The 18,397-nt window shown below is 43.9% G+C and overlaps 1 protein-coding gene across 4 annotated transcripts in view; it reads left to right on the forward strand.

The window, feature by feature from the left end:
- The window catches only part of BMPER (BMP binding endothelial regulator), a 284,126-nt gene that overhangs the window by 18,195 nt on the left and 247,534 nt on the right, over positions 1-18,397 (forward strand). The gene's annotated exons all lie outside the window — the stretch shown is intronic.

Below are 18,397 nucleotides of genomic sequence, written 5' to 3' on the forward strand. Positions count from 1 at the left end.
GCAAGCAGTGAGGAGATGAGGGCAAGGTGAAGCAGGATTTAGAGATCCCCGTAACGTCTTCCCATCCCAAAACCTCTGCAAGAACCCATTTTCTTCCGATGGCAACTTATGGCCAGTAGTTACCTTTCTTATCCAGAACAGAAGCAGCCTGGGAAATGTTAGTTCTTTTCCCTCTCTTTTCGCTGCCCCATTTAACTGACCAGATTCTAATTCATGTTACCTTCACATAACTCTGGTCACATTGCTAGACGGTTTCCCATTCTTTTAATGAGAATCCTTTTTTTTTAATTTTAAAGTATCCTTGTGTTTCATTGTTTCTGAGTTTCACCTTTATCATCTCCATCTTTATTATTTTACCATGTTATTTTCTTTCTCTGTTATTAGCCTAGCATTTCCACGACGTCACTACTCCTCAGGTTTTGTGTCTTGTTTTCTCAGTCTCCGTTTTTAATTCTTGATTTCAACCTGATACTGAAATATACAAACAGGAGTTACAGTGGTGTGGTTGTTCCTCCCACACACACCATGGTGACCAGCCTTTTGTATGGACACAGTTTCCAGTTTTAGCTGTCTGACTTAGGCAAGAGTTGGAAGACCTGGTAGAAAACCAGAAGAAAGCCGTTTATGATAGCGATCGTTGTTGTTAGCCATTGAGTTGGCCCTAACTCATGGTGGACCCTCACGCACAATGGAACGAAACGCTGCCTGATCCTCCATCATCCCCACGATCGGTACAGATTGGACAGTGTTCCTGATCCATAGATGTTTTCTTGGCTAATTATTGAAAGTAGATCACCAGACCTTTCTTTTTAGCCTAGCTCAGTCAGGAAGCTCAGCTGAAATCTGTTCCACATCATAGCAACACGCAAACCTTCACTGATATAGGGGTGGTGGCTGGGCATGAGGTGCCTTGGCTGGGAATCAAACCCTGGTCTCCAGCATGGAAGATGAGGATTCTCCCACTGAGCTACCTATGCCTCATGTGATGATGATTAAATGTCAAGGAGAAGATTTCTAGGAGCAGCTAAAGGGCTAGCTTACAGCAGTGCAAACACCTAGGAGGGGTTTTCATAAATATTTTTCACTAATGATGATATGCTGATATAATTTAGCCTGGTAAAGAGAATGCCCAGGGGAAACTTGAACAGTTTTCAAATGTATGGGAAGGAAATATGTTGAAAGGACAGAGAAGAGTACTAATTCCAAAGCTGCAACATATTTTTAAGTCCCTCTGCCACTCTCTGCCTCTCACTCACTTCCAGAGTCAGCTTCAAGCTGGTTGCCAAGTCTTGGCTCTTCTCCTCACCTAGTGTCCGCTCGTGAGTGCAGGCCTCTTCCTGACTCTCATATCCTGGTTACTGTGCTGTAGATGAGCATCATGGTCTTCCACGCTGAGCCACACATGTTAGGATCAGATTAAAAGCAGGGAGAGTCTGACTGTAAATTCTGTTCATTACAAGGTAGCTTGTGGTGTTGCTATGACACTGGAAGCCATGCCTTCAGTATTTCAAATACCAGCAACGTTACCCATGGGGGACAGGATTCAGTGAAGCTTCCAGACTAAGACAGATTAGGAAGAAAGGCCTGGCTATCTACTTCTGAAAATTAGCCAATGAAAACCATATGGATCACAACAGAATATTGTCTGATACGGTGCTGGAAGATGAGCCCCCTAGGTTGGAAGTCTCTCAAAATACAGGGTGGCTATCAGAATGGACTCCAGCATAGCAATGATCATGAAGATGATGCCGGACCGGGCAACATTTTGTTCTATTGTACGTGGGATGGGGTCATTATGAGTTGGAGCCCACTCTATGGCAACTAATAATAAAACCATAATCAAGAAGGAAAATTTAAATTGAAGGATTTCCCTTTCCCTTTTTTTATGTTACCGTAAAGGGTTTAATATGCTCTCGCCTCCACACCGTCTTTAATGCTCATCTTATTAAGCCTTCTTGGTTGGGTACATTCATTTTAGAACTTGTCCTTGGCATTCTCAGCTCTTCTCCCCAGTCAGAGTTTTCCTAAACTTAAGCCCATTCCCTCAGAGACAGGGGTTGGCAGGCACGGTGGGCAGTAGCACTAGGGGTGAAGACTGGCCAGCGGTGGCCCAGAATGCATCTCTTGAGAGCCTTAAATAGTGGGCAGTAACAGAGTCCCATCCTGGGTTTTCTTGGTCTTTCGGTACCTGACATGGTGGCAGGTGCTGAGAGAAGGTGACCTCTGGTGGTCGCTGAATTAATGTAATAGTCTCGACTAGCAATCATGTAACGTTAGGTATGTGTACGTATGTGCACGTGTGTGTGTGTGAGTGAATGCGTGTGTGTGCTTATGTATAAGGACTTATATACCTTTTTCACTGTTTGTAGGATGGATTTATAAGAATTATATTTATTTGGTTATTCTTTCTTAGAGTTTTTTTTTTTTTTTTTAAACCGGGCCTTCCTTATCTTCTCATCTGTTAAAAATTAGAAGGCCCTAGGATTCAGTTAAGACATTTTCTCCATTTATGGTCATTCCCTAGGTGATTTTATACAGATCCGTGGCTTTAAAAGCATCTCTATGCTGACGGTTCCCAAATGTATATCCAGCCCCCTTACCACTCGAGTCCAGACCCGTATATCCAAACGCGTACGTTTCTGCATCTCCACAGAGATGTCTATTAGACATCTCAGACTTAAAGTGGCCCCAGAGCAGATCTTTTTTTCCACCCCTCCACCAATCCTACTTCTCTCAATGTCAGTGTGAGTGCCAGCCGCGTTCCTTCATTTTCTCAGGCTATCAAATACGCGGCTCTCGATTCCTCTTTGTCTCACATCCCATGCCCAGTCCATTAGCCAATTATGACAGCAGAAACTTGAAAATATATCTGATAATTTCTAACTACCTCCATTACCACTTTTGCATTGGGACAATATATTATCAACCAAAATGACCGTTTAAAAGCATACATCGAATGGTTTTACTTATTTGTGCAAACCCCTCTGATGGCGTCTCACCTCAGAATAAAATCTGAAGTATAGCCACAGTCTACCTGTGTGACCTGGCACCTGACAGTGTCTCTGGCCACACCTCCCAGTGCATCTTCCCTTCTCACTCTGTTCCAGTCACACTCCTCAGCTCCTTGCTACCCCTGCAGGACACCAAATACCCTCTTGGCCAGGACTTTTGCCTTTGCTCGTTCCTATACCTGGAACACACTTGTTCAGTGTATTTATATATACTCATTTCTTCACTGAAGTCTCTGAGCAAATGCTTCCTCATTAGAGGGTCTTTTTCTTACCACCTTCCCTAATGGTACTGCCACTTACCCCTTGTCATTCTCATCCCTCGTCCTGCTTTATTTTCTCCATAGCGGTCATCAGTGTCCATTGTATCATACATATATATGTTCACCAGAAGTCTTCCCTTCTGGAATGTCATCTGTGTGGGGACGTGGACTCTCTTGTTTGTGCTGTACCCCCAGGGCTTGGGATGGTGCTTGGCTCATTCGGTGCGTATCTGTTGGATGAATGAGTACATGTGGTTTGTGTTTAATTTTTTGATTCAATAACTTGATGATATAACAAAACCTCCTCCCAAAAAATACATTATGAATTTCCCTTTCTACTCTAAATTCTGCTTTTACTGCAATGATAACCTGCTTTGGCCATAGCTTGCATTACCTTGCATATCCTGTTCGAAGGTGGGAAAATGATAGAAATACACCGGCGAAAAGAGAAAAAGTCATCTTCAACGAACAATAATATAGTCATCAACAACAACAACAAAACATTAACAACTATAAAATAAAATTATTCCCTATGGAAAACTGTTTTTAAAAATAGATCTTAGTGCTCATAGTTAATTGGTAGCATGATAATTACTGGTGTAGAAATGTAAGTTAAAATCCAGTATGTTGGTATTTTATACCTTACCTAAAACGTATCATGAATCCGTGGGTGGCTCAAACGGTTAACTGCTCAGTTACTAACTGAAAGGTTAACTGTTCAAATTCACTCAGAGGCACCTCAGAAGAAAGGCTGGAGGTCTGTTTCCAAAATGTCACAGCTTTGAAAACACTGTGGAGTGCAGTTCTACTTCACTTTTTTGGAGCCCTGGTGTTGCAGTGGTTAAGAGCTTGGCTGCTAACCAAAAGGTTGGCAGTTTTGAATCCACCAGTTGCTCCTCGGAAACCCTATGGGGCAGTTCCGCTCTGTCCTATAGGGTCACTATGAGTTGGAATCGACTCCATGGCAAGGAGTAAAACATATCATGGATGAAAGACTAGCAAAATGCGTTAAATATAATAATTTCATAGAGCAAGGAAAAATGGCAGAAAATAAGAATCCCCTGTTTTCCAATGATATATGAAAGCTGTCTTAGTCATCTAGTGCTGCTGTAACAGAAATACCACAGGTGGATGGCTTTAACAAAGAAAAGTTCATTTTCTCACAGGAAAGTAGGCTAAAAGTCCAAAGTCAGGGTGTCAGCTCCAGGGGAAGGCTTTCTCTCTCTGTTGGCATTCTCATCAATCTTCCCCCACACTAGGAGCTTCTGTGCACAGGGACCGTTGGTCCAAAGGACACACTCTGCTCCCGGCCCTGCTTTCTCAGTGGTCTGAGGTCCCCCCTCTCTCTGCTTGCTTCTTTCTTTTATATCTCATGAGATTGCCTCAAGACACAATCTAATCTTGTAGATGGAGTCCTGCCTCACTAACCCTACTGCCACTCATCCTTCCTCATTAACATCATTGAGGCAGGATTTACAACATATAGGAAAATCAGACAGTACCAGGAATCATGGCCCAGCCAAATTGATACACACATTTTTTGGGGGAACATAATTCAAACCATGACAAAAACAAACTGTTCTACAATGCACCACCCTGAGCAACGCTGTAGCACTAAGAAGTTGCACATTGGAATATCATCTTCAAAAGAGATTCCTTTTGTGGGTTGTCAAGTCCCAAGATGCTGACTTATTTAGGTCAAATTCTGTCTCAGTGAGATAATCTTGCAATACATTTTTTTTAGGTTCATTCAATCCACTTTCAACCCACGTAGTGTCTAAAGAGCCAAGATGATTTGGATGATCTCAGGGGGTCTGTGGCAGTGGAATTGGGTTGAAATTGACCTTTCCCTTCCATGACCTTGAGCATAACCTTGTGCCACTCATATTGCAACATGTGAGGTGCTTTTGCTGTGTTTATGCTCTGGCTGCGATCCCTCCTGGATTGTAAGCTCTTAAAGGGCAGAAGATGTACCTGGCACAGGGCCTGGTTCATAGCAGGGGCTCAAAAATATTTGTTCAACAGATTCATGAATTTTTAGTCAGATACATCTGAATTCTGCAGTGCAAAGGTTTAACATGCAGAAGTTCTTAGCCTGAATGTCACGTTTTCTGAAGGTCATTTGTTTTCTGTTGATACTTCCGTCTTACTTCAGATGTTGAAGCCTCTGAGAATCCGCTTTAGGTGAAATCTGCTTTAAACTAATTTTTAAGGTAATAATTATGGTAGATCTTTTTTTTTTTTTTAAATGGGAGACATGTTATGAATCTGTTTAGCAACAAGTTTATGTTAATCATGTTTTATGGATAGCTGGCTACTTTCCTTTCTTTGTAGCGCCTTAATCTCACATGTGGGCTAAATGTATAACTGGCCTTTGTTGATTGTTTAATGAGTTTGAAAATGGAAGCTAGTGGATGAAAATTACATTCTAAGCCTATGAAATAAATCTGTGGCTTCTCCAGTTCTTTCCGACATCTGCATGTGGCCCCTGGGAAAGCCTTGGTGAAGAGAACGGGCTGCTAATGGCCCTGGTGAGTGAGTCAGACTGGCCCTGGAGTACAGAACTGCTTCATACAGGGAACTGTCTGAGGCACTTTTTAGTTCTGTGAACTTCCAGCCAGTGGAGCGCTCCTGCCCCCCTAGCTCCCCTACCTGGTGTTACTCAGGTTAAAGGGACACCCTGTGCAGTCAGTACCATGTGGATAGAGCCCGGGGGCATAGCTCTTTCCAGCCCTGATCCTGCCTCACAGGGCCCTGACCATTATCCTTCATCTGCAGGCAGGTGGCAGAAACCGGCTCGAAAGCCGGTCAGGCCTTCCGTCCCAGGGGTACCTTTGAAAGGCTTTGTGATTGCCAGCGGTCAGGGTCAATTGTGCAGATGCCTTTAAAAGTATCTCACTGGTGACCAGAAAGTTACTTTGTCAAAATGACAGATGCTAGCAGTTCCTCTGCCCTGCCTGTTCCCTGTGATGTCAGCTCCTTTACTTGTCAGGAGCAGGCATTTTTGTAACTCCCAGCAGTGCGCGGGCTTTCAGGGGGTAACCCGTGAAGAATCTTCAAGTCATCTGCTCACTGGCTTGTTGCTGACTTGCAGGAATGAGAGGTGTCTGAGGACCTGGTGTGTTTACTGCAGTGCTTGACCCAGGATGGAGACGCATGCTGGTGATGAGGACACTAGCCTCTAGACTGGTCATGTGGAGAAGTGTTTTTGCCTCCACCAGTGGCCCAGACAGGAAATGAATGGTATCTAAGACATTTGGTTTCCATGTTTGGGATGTGTTCTTTCCTCTTTGGTGGAGAGTCCTTCATGCACATAATTAAAAGTGTCCACAAAATTTTCAGCTTCCTTTTATGGAGGGAGAGCCAAGCTTCTTATGTTGTGACAGCCAGGAAAGGGACTATCACAATAAATATCCCCAGGTATCCTTCCTTAAGAAGTCCTCGGGTAGTGCAAGGAGTCCCTTGGTGGCCTAAATGATTAAGCACTTGTCTACTAAACGAAAGGTTGGCAGTTTGAACTCAGCCAGAGGTGCTGCGGAAGAAAAGCCTGGTGATCTACTTCCAAAAAATCCACCATTGAAAACCCTATGGAGCACAGTTCTGCTCCGACACATGGGGCTGCCATGAGTCAGAATCAACTAAACTGTGGTTAACAGCTCAGCTGCTAACCAAAAAGTCGACAGTTCAAATCCACCAGCTGCTCCCTTGGAAATCCTATGGAGCAGTTCTACTGCGAGTCAGAATTGACTTGATGACAACGGGTTTTTGGTTTGGTTTTTGGGTGTTGCAAAGGGTTAATACGTTTGACTGCAAACAAAAGGTTGACAGTATGAGTTCACCCAGAGGCTCCTTGGAAGAAAGCCATGGAGATCTAGTTCCAAAAAATCAGCCCCTGAAATCTCTACAGAGCGCATTTCCACTCTGACATACACGGGGTTACCGTGAGTCAGAGATGACCTGACAGCAACTTTTTTTTTTTTTTAATTCTCTCTTAACATCAGGATGTGAGCTTTCCTATGGAAGTTACTCTAATTTTATTTTCTTTTAACCCCTGAATCCCTACACTCACCCTCTCCAGCAGATACTGAGCTGTCTACCAGGGTTGGAAAGCCCCGCTAATGCTGAGTTTTCCATCCCTGCTGGTGACTGGAGTTGAACCCCCAGAATGTGGTCCCTCATCTTCTTGTTAGGTCAGAAGAACTCACCAGAAAGACTTAAATTTTTGTAGAATTTCATCTCACCGTTTTTTGGGTTTTTTTTTTTTTTGGTCACAGAAAGAAGCTGATTCATTATTTGTCATGTACTGAAGGGTGCCCGGTGCTGTAAAATCATCAGAGGTGTCGGGAGAGGTGCTGGCTACTTGTACCTGAAGCCACATTACCTGCAGAGCTCTGTTCTACCTCACTCCTGCTGCACACCTTCTTTTCTAGTCAGGGATCACGTGGAAATTTCTTCTTCAACACAGACTCCATCCTAGCTGTTTGAGACCCTTTCAGCTGAGGATGAGAGAAAGGTAGAACTGAAAATTTGGGCAAAATAAGTAAAGAATAACAACAAAAAAAAATATAGCCGTTGAGTGGACTCCGACTCATGGTAGCCATCTGTGTGTCAGAGTAGAACTGTGCTCCATAGGATTTTCGATGGCTAATTTTTTGAAAGTAGATTGCCAGGCCTTTCTTCTGAGGCACCTCTGGGTGTACTTGAACCTCCAACCTTTGGGTTAGCAACACCACAGTAACATTTGCACCACTCAATGACTCAAAGGGAAAGTGACCAATATTTATTCCTCTCAGTTTACATACTTGGTTTCTGTCCCCAGGCAAAAGGGGACACAGACCTACCTTCTGGTCACCCAGTCTGCTCCTGGGTGCCCAAGGGTGGCAGCAAAGTGGCATCTGTGACAAGGTCCACTGCACTACATCTCTGGCTAGGTCGTGTTCACCCCACTTTCAGTTAGTGTGGGGTTGCCGGCAGACCCCTTGCTTATACGATGTACAGTATAATAAAAACCAGGCAGTGCTACTTTCTTTGGGCTACTACTTTTATTTGGTCGTTATTTCTTTTGTGTTCTGCCATCTCTAATGTTTTGGTTCTATTTCAAAATATGATTAAACAGAATGAGGAGCTGTTTGACACTGCCCTGTTTTAAATCAGAGTTGTACTTGAAATGCAGGGACATTCTAATGGCTTGTGTTTCTTTGTTCTGAGAGTTCCTTGAAAAGGCCAAAAAAAAAAAAAAAAAAGAAAAAAAGCCAGACCTAAACCCTTAACCAGAATAGGGCCCAAAACAATCCCTCCAACAACTGAAAGCTCATTAAAAAAAATTGACATGTCAGGTAACTTAAATATAAAAAGGGCCTCCTTATTAATCCCCCATTGAGTCTGTTGGCACGTGTCATATTTTCAAGGTACAGTATCAAGAGAGCACTGTCATTTAGTGATGTATTAGGGCAATATATCATCAGAACATCGTCTTTGTAGAGGATACGGGTACTAAAATACACGATTCTGGCCAGACAGAACAGCAGGGGGTCTTACTTCTTTTCTCCACCCCCCCTGCCTTTTTCTTTAATCTCTCTCTGTTTTGTGTTGCAGAGAAGTGAATTTCTTCATGGGATATGACTTGTTGCAAAATAATCGGGGGGCCCCAGTGGGCTTCATAAAGTCTTTTACATGGTCGCGCTTCAAGGGCAGCTTTGTTCAGAGTTTGCACTGTGAGCTGGGCCAGAGGAGGCCCAGTTTGCCAGGGCCCAGCTCTGGGGGCGGTGGGGTGGGGGGGTGAGGGGTGGGGAACAGGCTTGCTGAGCCTAGACAGGAGGGAAAAAAATAATAATAACAACACTTCCAGAGGTAGCGCCATGAATTGTGTGATGCTCTTGCAAGATATTTTAACACTACGTCTCTAAAATTACTGCCGTGGGCCTCTGTGAGCCTTCCAAAGTGTATGCCCTCCTGCTCAAATCAAGGGAGAAATGAGGGGACTTGGCCAGTTTGGGCCCAGCTTCTGTTTGGTCTTGCAAGTGACTGGGCACTCAGAGATTGAGACTTGTTTTAAGTTTTTAAGTCAGTGACTTAATGTATCTTTCCTAAAAGGCACTATTTTTACTTGTGTGTTAAAAATAAAACTGTACTTCTCACCAAGGTTTAGAGTAGTCTGAAAATGGGAAGTGCTCAATAAAGGCAAACACTTAAATTCTTAGTTACAAGAAAGAGATGGCTCGTCGAAGTGACCAAGCCAAGCTGTATAGCATAGTGATTAAATGGTGGGCTTTGATAGCAGAAATCCCTGGTCTTGAGTTTCTGCCTTGGCTAGCTTTGTGAACCTGGGCAAACCGTTTGGTTTGGTGCCTCAGTTTTCTTATCTACAGAATGAGGATAAACCACAGTGCCTTCCCCTGGCTTGTTGTGAGGGTTAAATGATATAATACACAAAAAAGTGCTCACCAGAGTCTGGCACATAGTAAATTTTCTGTAAATGTCAGGTGCTATTGGAGTCCCTGGGTGGTACAAATGGGTAACTTGCTTGGCTGCTAACTGAAGGGTTGGAGGGTCAAACCTACCCAGAGGTGACTCGAAAGAAAGGGCTGGAGATCTAGTTCCAAAAATCAGCCTTTGAAAACCCTGTGGAGCACAGTTCTACTCAGGCACACTAGTTGGAGTCCACATGACGGAAACTGGCTGATTATTATTCTTGATAGTTTAGCAGTCTGCCTGGAAAACTATATGCCATTTTGTTGTTTGGTTAGAGATGGAATCAGCTCTGTTTGTGGCCTTGGCTGGGGAAGGGATTTGCAAAGGTGGCAGAGTTTGCAGACATAGAAAGATCTAGAAGTGCTAATTTATATTAAAAGCAGGATGAACATCTTGCAAAGGCTGTAACTGACGCTCCCACCTCTTGTACTGAACTCACTCGACGGGGGTAGAGACGTGGCCCTGAGAACCCATTTCTCAGCTGGGGAATTTGGGTCAACCCCACTTTCCACACCTTAGAAATGGTTTTGTTAGTTGTCTTTTTTTTTTCCCTCCATTTTTTTTCAGGTTCCATTCAGCTCAGAGATGTGGCCCAGAGCCTCGTGCTTGTACGCTAGGCTTTGAGGCAAACCAAATTGCCTTTTATTATTTTCTCTTGGTTCTTTCTGCGTCAATTGTGCTATCAGTAACATAGGACAAGAGAGTAGAAGCTTAATTAAAATAATAAATCATCAATCAAGTTTAATACTGCCATTGGCAACCACTGAGCTACCTCCATTTGCTCCCATGATTATTTTCTAAGAGACTAAGGGCAGATTTTGTCCCAAGGAGACAGGCTGGGACAAGTGCAAGATTATACTGTCCCTTGCCTGAGTGTTCAGAATCATTTGCAAAGGAATTTCCATGACTGCACACTCCAGAGAAGGAATCATTTTATTTTATATTTCTAATTATCAGAACCTCTCAGAAGCAAAGGAACTGTCCTTCTTTGGGTCTTTAAGCCAGAAAACCAAACCGGTTGCTCTGACTGATGATGACCCCATGTGTGCAGAGAAGAAAGGAGCTCTACGGGGTTTTTAAGGCTGTGACCTTTTGGAAGTAGATTGCCTGACCTTTCTTCTGAGGTACCTCTGGGTGGGTTTGAACTGCCAACCTTTCAGTTAGTAGTCAAATGCTTAACCATTTGCACCATTCAGGGACCTTTTTGGGTTTTTGGATGTTTCCAACACACTTTTTTTTTTCCAGCTTTTGCCTACATCTCTACATTCAGGAACCTTAATGTTTCGAAGTTTGCCTACATCCTGGCCCATCCCCTCTAGGGCACCATTCATGGATTAACTTATAACAGGGCAGGCAACATGGTAGGAAACTTCATCGGTCTAACCCAGGTGGCCTGTCTCTCTGGAAAATTCACGGACTAGCTCAACTTCATACCAATCTGTTCCTAAAATCCCAACAGTCGTGTAGGAGCTAACTAATTCTAACATGATACACCTATAAATTTTAATGCTGCACTTTAGCAACTAACCTTCCTGGCTGGTCCCTTAATCCAGGCCTGGGAACGAGGTTCTGTTCCCAAGTCCACCCTTGGTGGGACCTGAGACACTTAACTTCATTGTGCTCCATTCCTCCGTCTACAAATCTTAAGAAACCTGGGAGGATTAATGAAATAATGTCTGCGGAGCTCTTTAGAAGCAAAGTGCTATGTAAACATGAGGTATTATTCTTCTGTTTATGAGAAGTTGTATAATATTGCCTAGGAGAAATTGTGACCTGTGTTCAAAGGTACCATAAAGTTCCCTTTGGCTCTTTTGGGGTTGAAATTGGGGAACAATGGGGCACTTCAAGGAAAAGTTGTCCTCTTTGATTTCGTGCATGGGGTGGCTGGAAATTCCGATGAGAATATACTGACTGATGCTGGATTGGCTTCCTCTTGCTCCCTGATCTTTATAGGAGCTAGAAACCTAGGAAACTTGAAACAAGACATCTGTATTCCTAAAAACAAATTCCTATGTGAGCAATTTTGAGACTGTCCATGTGAAACACTACTGAGTGTGTGCTTCAAATAAGTTCTCTTATAATAATTTGATTAAGGGTCAGAATGTCCTATTCATGTTCACCGACTTTGATGGCTTTGGCGGAAGGGTAAAATTCTCTTCTGTACCTCTCACTCGGTACCCTGTTACACTGTAGAGTTTGTGTGATCTGCCTGAGCCTGATGTCTTCCCTTTGCCGTAGAGTCGATTTGGACTCACGATGACCCATCCCTGTCAAGAGTGGAACCGTGCTCCACAAGGTTTTCAAAGGCTGATCTTGGAGAAGCAGGTTGCCAGCCTTTCCTTTAGGGTGCCTCTGGGTGGACTTGAACCTCCAAGCTTTTGGTTAGCAGCCGGGCGCCTTAGCCCTTTGCACCATCCAGGGACTCCACCTGATGTCTAATAGCCTCAATAGATTGTCAGTTTCTGGAGAACAGGAACCTTGTCGGGTGGTTTCTTTCTCTCAAGCATGACTCTAAGTATAATGACACATGTGCCAAGCCTTTGGTTTTGCTGCTCCAGAACCTCTAGCTCTAAGCTCTTTTTCTTGTGATCAAATCTCTGTGCTGGGCACCCATCCCCTGATGGTACCTGATAAGGAAGGCAGGAGCCTATTTGGGATTAATGTGGGTCTACTCCATGGATATTTACATTTTAGTGAGATGTTCTCGAAAACTGCAAAATCTACAAGCCCCCTCTCCAAATGAGACTCCAGTGCTGAAAGGACAGAAGGGTGTATGTGGATATGTGTGGGAGGGGGAGTGGCCCGGATATTTCTGACTTAGGAAAGAAAATCACCTCTGCCTCTTTATCCCTTTGAATGACTCTACCTGGCCAGCGTGTATCATTGCCATATTCAGTGATGTGTATTTGAGCAGAAAAATGCTACAGCTTCACAGACTTCTTGATTTTCTGAGAAAGGCTCTGGCACTTTGAATTTGCTGATTCACCAGATGCGAGCTGTTTGCTTCAAGGCAGACTTTGCTTTCCTGTAAGGTAGGGATTGAGGGAAAATGTGACATCTTCTAGGGGAAGACAGTCGTGTGACCCACCACCTTCCCCGTATGGCTAATCACACGAAGGCTGAAGCAGGCAGATATTTTTGTTGCATTCGTGTATCAAGAGGTTTGTGAGGGTGTTTCATAATCTGAGTGTGCAGCATCTGCCGGCTCCCATTTCTCCCTAACGACCCTCATCATATTAGCTGCTGTTTTTTTATCTTCATATTTTTATTATTTTTTTAAATATAAATGAAAGATCAGGTAATACTTTCCATATTCAATAATAGGATTGGTCCCGGAAGATTCTTTGAAAAAAAAAAAATATCTTCAGGACATTGGCTTGAAATAGAAAAAAGCATCTGAAAAGCATTTTTTTTTGTGGATGAGGAAGAGAAACAGGAAAATTTCACAATGGCGATATGCTGTCTTCCCATCAGAATAATTTCCCTTCACACTAAAAACCTACCCACAAACCCTAGACGCTAAAAAATGCTGGAGAGGCTTTAGCGGGCTGCAAGGCTGCAATTCCTAAGACCAGGGAACTCTGTGCTTCCATCTAGTGGCGGGTCCTCAACACCGCAAGCTAGCTGCCCAGAATCCTGTTTGAACTTGGCTGTGGCCGGAGCTGTGGTTTGGCTTGTATCCTTAGAGAGTTTTGTTGCCAGCCTTGTAGGTTTTTTTTTTTTTTTCTTTTTACTCCCTTTGCCCCCTCTTGTATTTTTGCATGCTGGCACTTCGTTTAATATAGCCTCCTGAGACTATGTTTTCGGTTTTGATATTTTGGGTTAATATTAGAGAGTCTGCTGCCTTTCTTTCTTTCGGAAAGGAGGCAGCCATGCCGACAGACACCTTTGACAACAGGTAACACACTGGCTGGCTGACCTGGAAACTGATAGCGCAGGGAAAAAGCGCAGGGAGACGGTGAAATTTATCACCTTCATTCACGGGCTAGCTTGATTCTCTAGAATGATCTTAAATTTTCCCTGAATACATTTTTGCCACCATTTCTGTTGCTTAGATCTGGAGAGACTCAAATCCAAGCTGGAATCTTGGGGAAGATTTGCCTGAGGATGCCAGTCTGTTTCTCAGAGCCCTGTCCAGATCACCATGATACAGCTTCCCTTGTTTTCAGAAAATAACCGATGTTTGTAGAGCTTCCCAGTTTGACAAGATTGGTGATGACGCAGCTCCCTTGGAGTTATTCTGCTCCTGTTTGGGGGCTCATTTCACATGTGTGGAGCCACCAGGAAGGCCCCTGTCTGCCCTGGTCACCCCGTGGCAGCGAAGTTGCTCTGCTGTCTGTAGTCTGAATGTACTGGAAGTAGCAAAGTGCGGCATTTAAGTGGAAGGCTTTGGAGCCAGAATACAAACAGAGATTTGTATTCCAGGTCTGCAGATTTCTCAGCTTTGGCTCCTCATCTGTAGAATGCGGATGATGTGGTGTTTGGGGGGAAATAATACATATAAAATTCTTAGCAAGAGTCTGGTCCGTATAAAGTATTCAGTATGTGTGAGCCAGTATCAGAAAATATTTCTTGAGTGAAAAGTGAGTCGAACGGGCTATGGCCTTGAGTCACGGCAGATGACACTGGGTGCGTGGGGAATAAGTGACCTCCAGCCGACCGAGCATGGCTGTGTGCACAAAACTTCTCACCAGAGCCACTGGCTTGAAGATGAGAGCTAAATAAGGGAAAGTGAAGTGAGTGGTCTTAATTAACCTGTGTTTAAATTTACTCTGTAGCTGCTGGACTCAATTAAGGAGATGGAGGATTCGCCTCTTACCAGTCATTTTTTTTAATTTCTATTTCTTTTGTTCAAGGGCCTGGGATCCTAAAAGCATGTACTCCATATCCATGCCAAATAGACACCAGTGAAATGATCAGAAATGGCAGTTCTGCACCAACGAATATAAAAAGCTCCAAGAGTAATCAGAAGGGAGGAAAAAAATAAAAAACCCACTAAACCTACAGCTAAAGTTTAGGTTTGTTCCGTGTGTGTGTGCGCAAAAAAAATCCCAGATGTGAATCTACAAACCAGCTGGTTGGAATAACTTTTGTGCTGGACTGTAATTACAAGCTATTTATTATGAATCTTGGGATCTTGTTATGGATTTTGACTGGCTCCCAGATTTCTAATTTAGCAAAGAGTTCCTATGTTTAAGAGAGTGTGTGTCTTTGTATTTAACAGATCCCCACATTTGCCTTACACTCACTCCCTGGGTCTGAGAGTTGCTCCTGGGAAGGGGCCTTCCCTGAGGCCCTGCCAGGTCTGCTGAATACGTAGAGCCTGTTAACAGACGCTCAACTTGTGAAGTGAGTTCACTTCACAGATGTCCTAGGGTAAGGGAAGTGAGTATCAACACATGGCTTGTAGGAGATGCATTTTGCAAAACTAAGTCACTGGTAATGGTGCGAAGCAGCATATATAACCAAAATATAAGAATAAAAAAAAAAACCCCGTTGTCACTGAGTCAATTTCTGACTCATGATGACCCCATGTGTTATAGAGTACAGCTGCTCCATAGGATTTTCTTGGCTGTAATCTTTACAGAAGTAGATTAATAGGCCTTTTTTCATGGTGCTGCTGGGTGAGTTCAAACTGCCAACTTGCAGGTTAATAGCCGAGTGCAAACCGTTTGTGCCAACAAGAGAAGCAGAATAACTTGTGCCAAGATGGTTATTCTTGGTTGCTTTGGTGGCGGTGAGAGGCCACTTTTAATTTTTTTAAAATTACCTCTTTAATTTGAGTTGTGACCGTAACTATGTTTGTAATTTAAGAAAAATTATAAAAATACATCTAAGGGCCATGGCTTTCTAGTTAGCCTGGATGACACCACATTATGAAGAAGAGAGGGTGAGGGAAGGAGTTTTGGAGGGCTGGGAGCCAGAACACAAGGGTTCAGATTCTAGATCTGCTGCTTGCTTAGGGACTGTGGACAAAGTCCTGAACCCATCTCAGTCTCACTGGGGACGAGATACTTTCCCTATAGCACTGGTTCTCAACCCTGGCTGCACTTTGGAATTACCTGGGGAGCTTGAAAAAACACCCAGGCCTGGCCAATCAGATCAGAGCTTCAAGGGGTGGAGACTGGCCAGTCTTTGTGAAGAGCTCCCCAAGGGGTGCTCCTTTGCAGCTCAGAGGGAGACAAAACGAGGTTAGCCCTGCAAGGGCATTTACTAGATAAGAGACAGCAAAATTACCACCTCTCTGTCTGTTAGCCACACTAAGGGGCCTTGCCTGTTGCTGTGAAGCTGGAAGCAATGCCACTGGTATTTCAAATACCAGCAGGGTTACCCATGGTGGACAGGTTTCAGTACAGCTTCTAGACTAAGACAGACTGCGAAGAAAGGCCTGGCAGCCTACTTCCGAAAATTGGGCAATGAAAACCCTATGGATCACAAGAGAATATTGTCTGATATAGTGTTGGAAGATGAGCCCCCTAGGCTGGAAGGCATTCAAAATACACAGTGGCTGCAACAATGGACTCGAGCATATCAATGACCGTGAAGATGGCACAGGACCAGGCAATGCTTGGTTGTGTTGTACCTGGGGTCACCATGAACTGGAACTGACTTGATGGCAGCTAACACCAACAACAAAACCAAAAACGAGGGGAATAAAAAAAGGGCCTGGATGACTTTAGTTCAAAGACGCCCTCCAATCATGTACCGATAAGCAAAACATCAGCAACAACAACGCTGTGAGGTGGGGTACAGGTGGTCGAGGATGCATGCCCTCTCTCTAGGTAGCTGGGCAGGTCCTATGGTGGCCTCATCGGCCTGGCACCACATTTGGCTCAAGGTTCCTTATACAGATTACCATGTTCTACATGTGTCATTCAGTGGAAAAGATTGGGAAGCGATGGCTTATTATTCCCACGCCTCAGTTGGTCTCCCAAAGCCATAGTTGTTATTAGTTGCCATTAGGTTGGCCCCTGACTCTTGGCAACCTCATGTACAAGGGAACAAAAGACTGCCTGGCTCTGCCCCATCCCCGTGATCAGTTGTGATAGGGTTTCCACTGGCTGATTTTCAGAAGTAGATCTCTAGGTCTTTCTTCCTAGTCTGTCATGCAAGCCTGCACTGACAGATGGGTGGTGGCTGCTGTGTTTGAAGTGCATAGGCTGGGAATGGAACCTAGGTCTTCCACATGGAAGGTGAGAATGCCACCACTGAATTGCCACTGCTTTCTTCAAAAGCCATTAAGGCAATGAAATAATAAGACTGCTCTAGAAAGACCTGTTGGGAAGGCAAGCCCAACTCTCCTATGGCCTCATGACTGCTAAGTTGGAAGGAGTGGTGTTCTGGGACTCTCGGAGGTTCTGATCATTTAGAAGAGGGCTGACAATTTGGATTTGTTTTAGAATTACACCCTGGGAACATCTTGGAGGGCTCTGGAACTCCTAGCAAATTTGAATGCAGCACAGAAGGTGATAATGTTTTGTCTTGTAACTGCCTTGGGACTGGACTTTGGTGTGTGTCTTGGCTTGGACCCCCAACCTCCCCATCTCCCCCACATACCTCCTCCTTTGTTCTATATCAGAAAAGGCAAGATCTGCTTTAGTCTTGTGGCACTGAAGTGCCCTGGGCACTCTTGTGAGTCTTCCCAAGGTCACTGTCATTCCTGAGCTAGGATTTCTCTCGTATATATTCTAGAAGGGGAGTAAGTAGGGTCATCTCAAGGTGAGCAAGTCCCTCCCCTCCACCCTGCCTTCAGATCAGTCCATGAAGGTGGTTGCAGCAGCCTTAACCCGTGGTAGGGCTTTGGCTATGTGCACACTTGTGATTTCTCCTAGAATTCCACCTCTACTGCTATGCAGCTGTGCAATCTAGGGAAAGTGGCAAACTTTCTCTGAGCAGCAGTTTTCTTGTTTGTAAAAAGGGGGTAATGATACTGTTTATCTCTTAGGGAAAGCCACAGCACCCAGAGTATAGTAGGCACTTGTTAAAATTCAAATCCTATTGAAGCTTTGTGACATTTTTTGGTTCATGAGTGTGCAGTCTGTGTACAAACAGGAACATACATCGTGTTTGCATCTTCCCTAAGACATTTTAACAGCTAACCTTTCAGGATAAAACCCAAGATGCAAATGTTCACCACACTTTCATTAGCATAAGTGCTAATATAACACAGCTGTCCCACGGCTATAAAACACTGACGACTGTGTCTCTGCTTGGCGTGTGGAATATTATTTTTTCTCTTACTGAGCCCATTCAATACTCAACTTTGTCATTATTTGAGTTGGAACTTTAGAATGCTGCATTTTAATGCACTTTACTAGTAAGGATTGTTGGACAGCCGTGTGCAAATATTTTTGTTCTCACAATGCAGTCCTGGCCCAGGTAGCCCAATGGGTAGAAATATGATTTGCACAAATATTATCATTTCTATAGTGTGTACTAAAAAGAAACCTTAGAACAGAGTGGGAGAAAGCGGCTCCCTCGGCATTCAGTTATCTAGGTTAAGTTGGATTTTAAAGAAGGGAACTGGCAGCCCCCTCTCCCCCCCGTTAATCTCTAAAAGTCCTGTATTCCCAGGTATTTCTTCGCTCGGGAGAGCAAAATCCTATTTGCTATCACAGTGTTGCCAAGATGAAGAGAAAATAGGAAGAGGGAAGG

This window comes from Elephas maximus, chromosome 8 (genome assembly GCF_024166365.1).
Source record: "Elephas maximus indicus isolate mEleMax1 chromosome 8, mEleMax1 primary haplotype, whole genome shotgun sequence".
NCBI lineage: Eukaryota > Metazoa > Chordata > Mammalia > Proboscidea > Elephantidae > Elephas > Elephas maximus.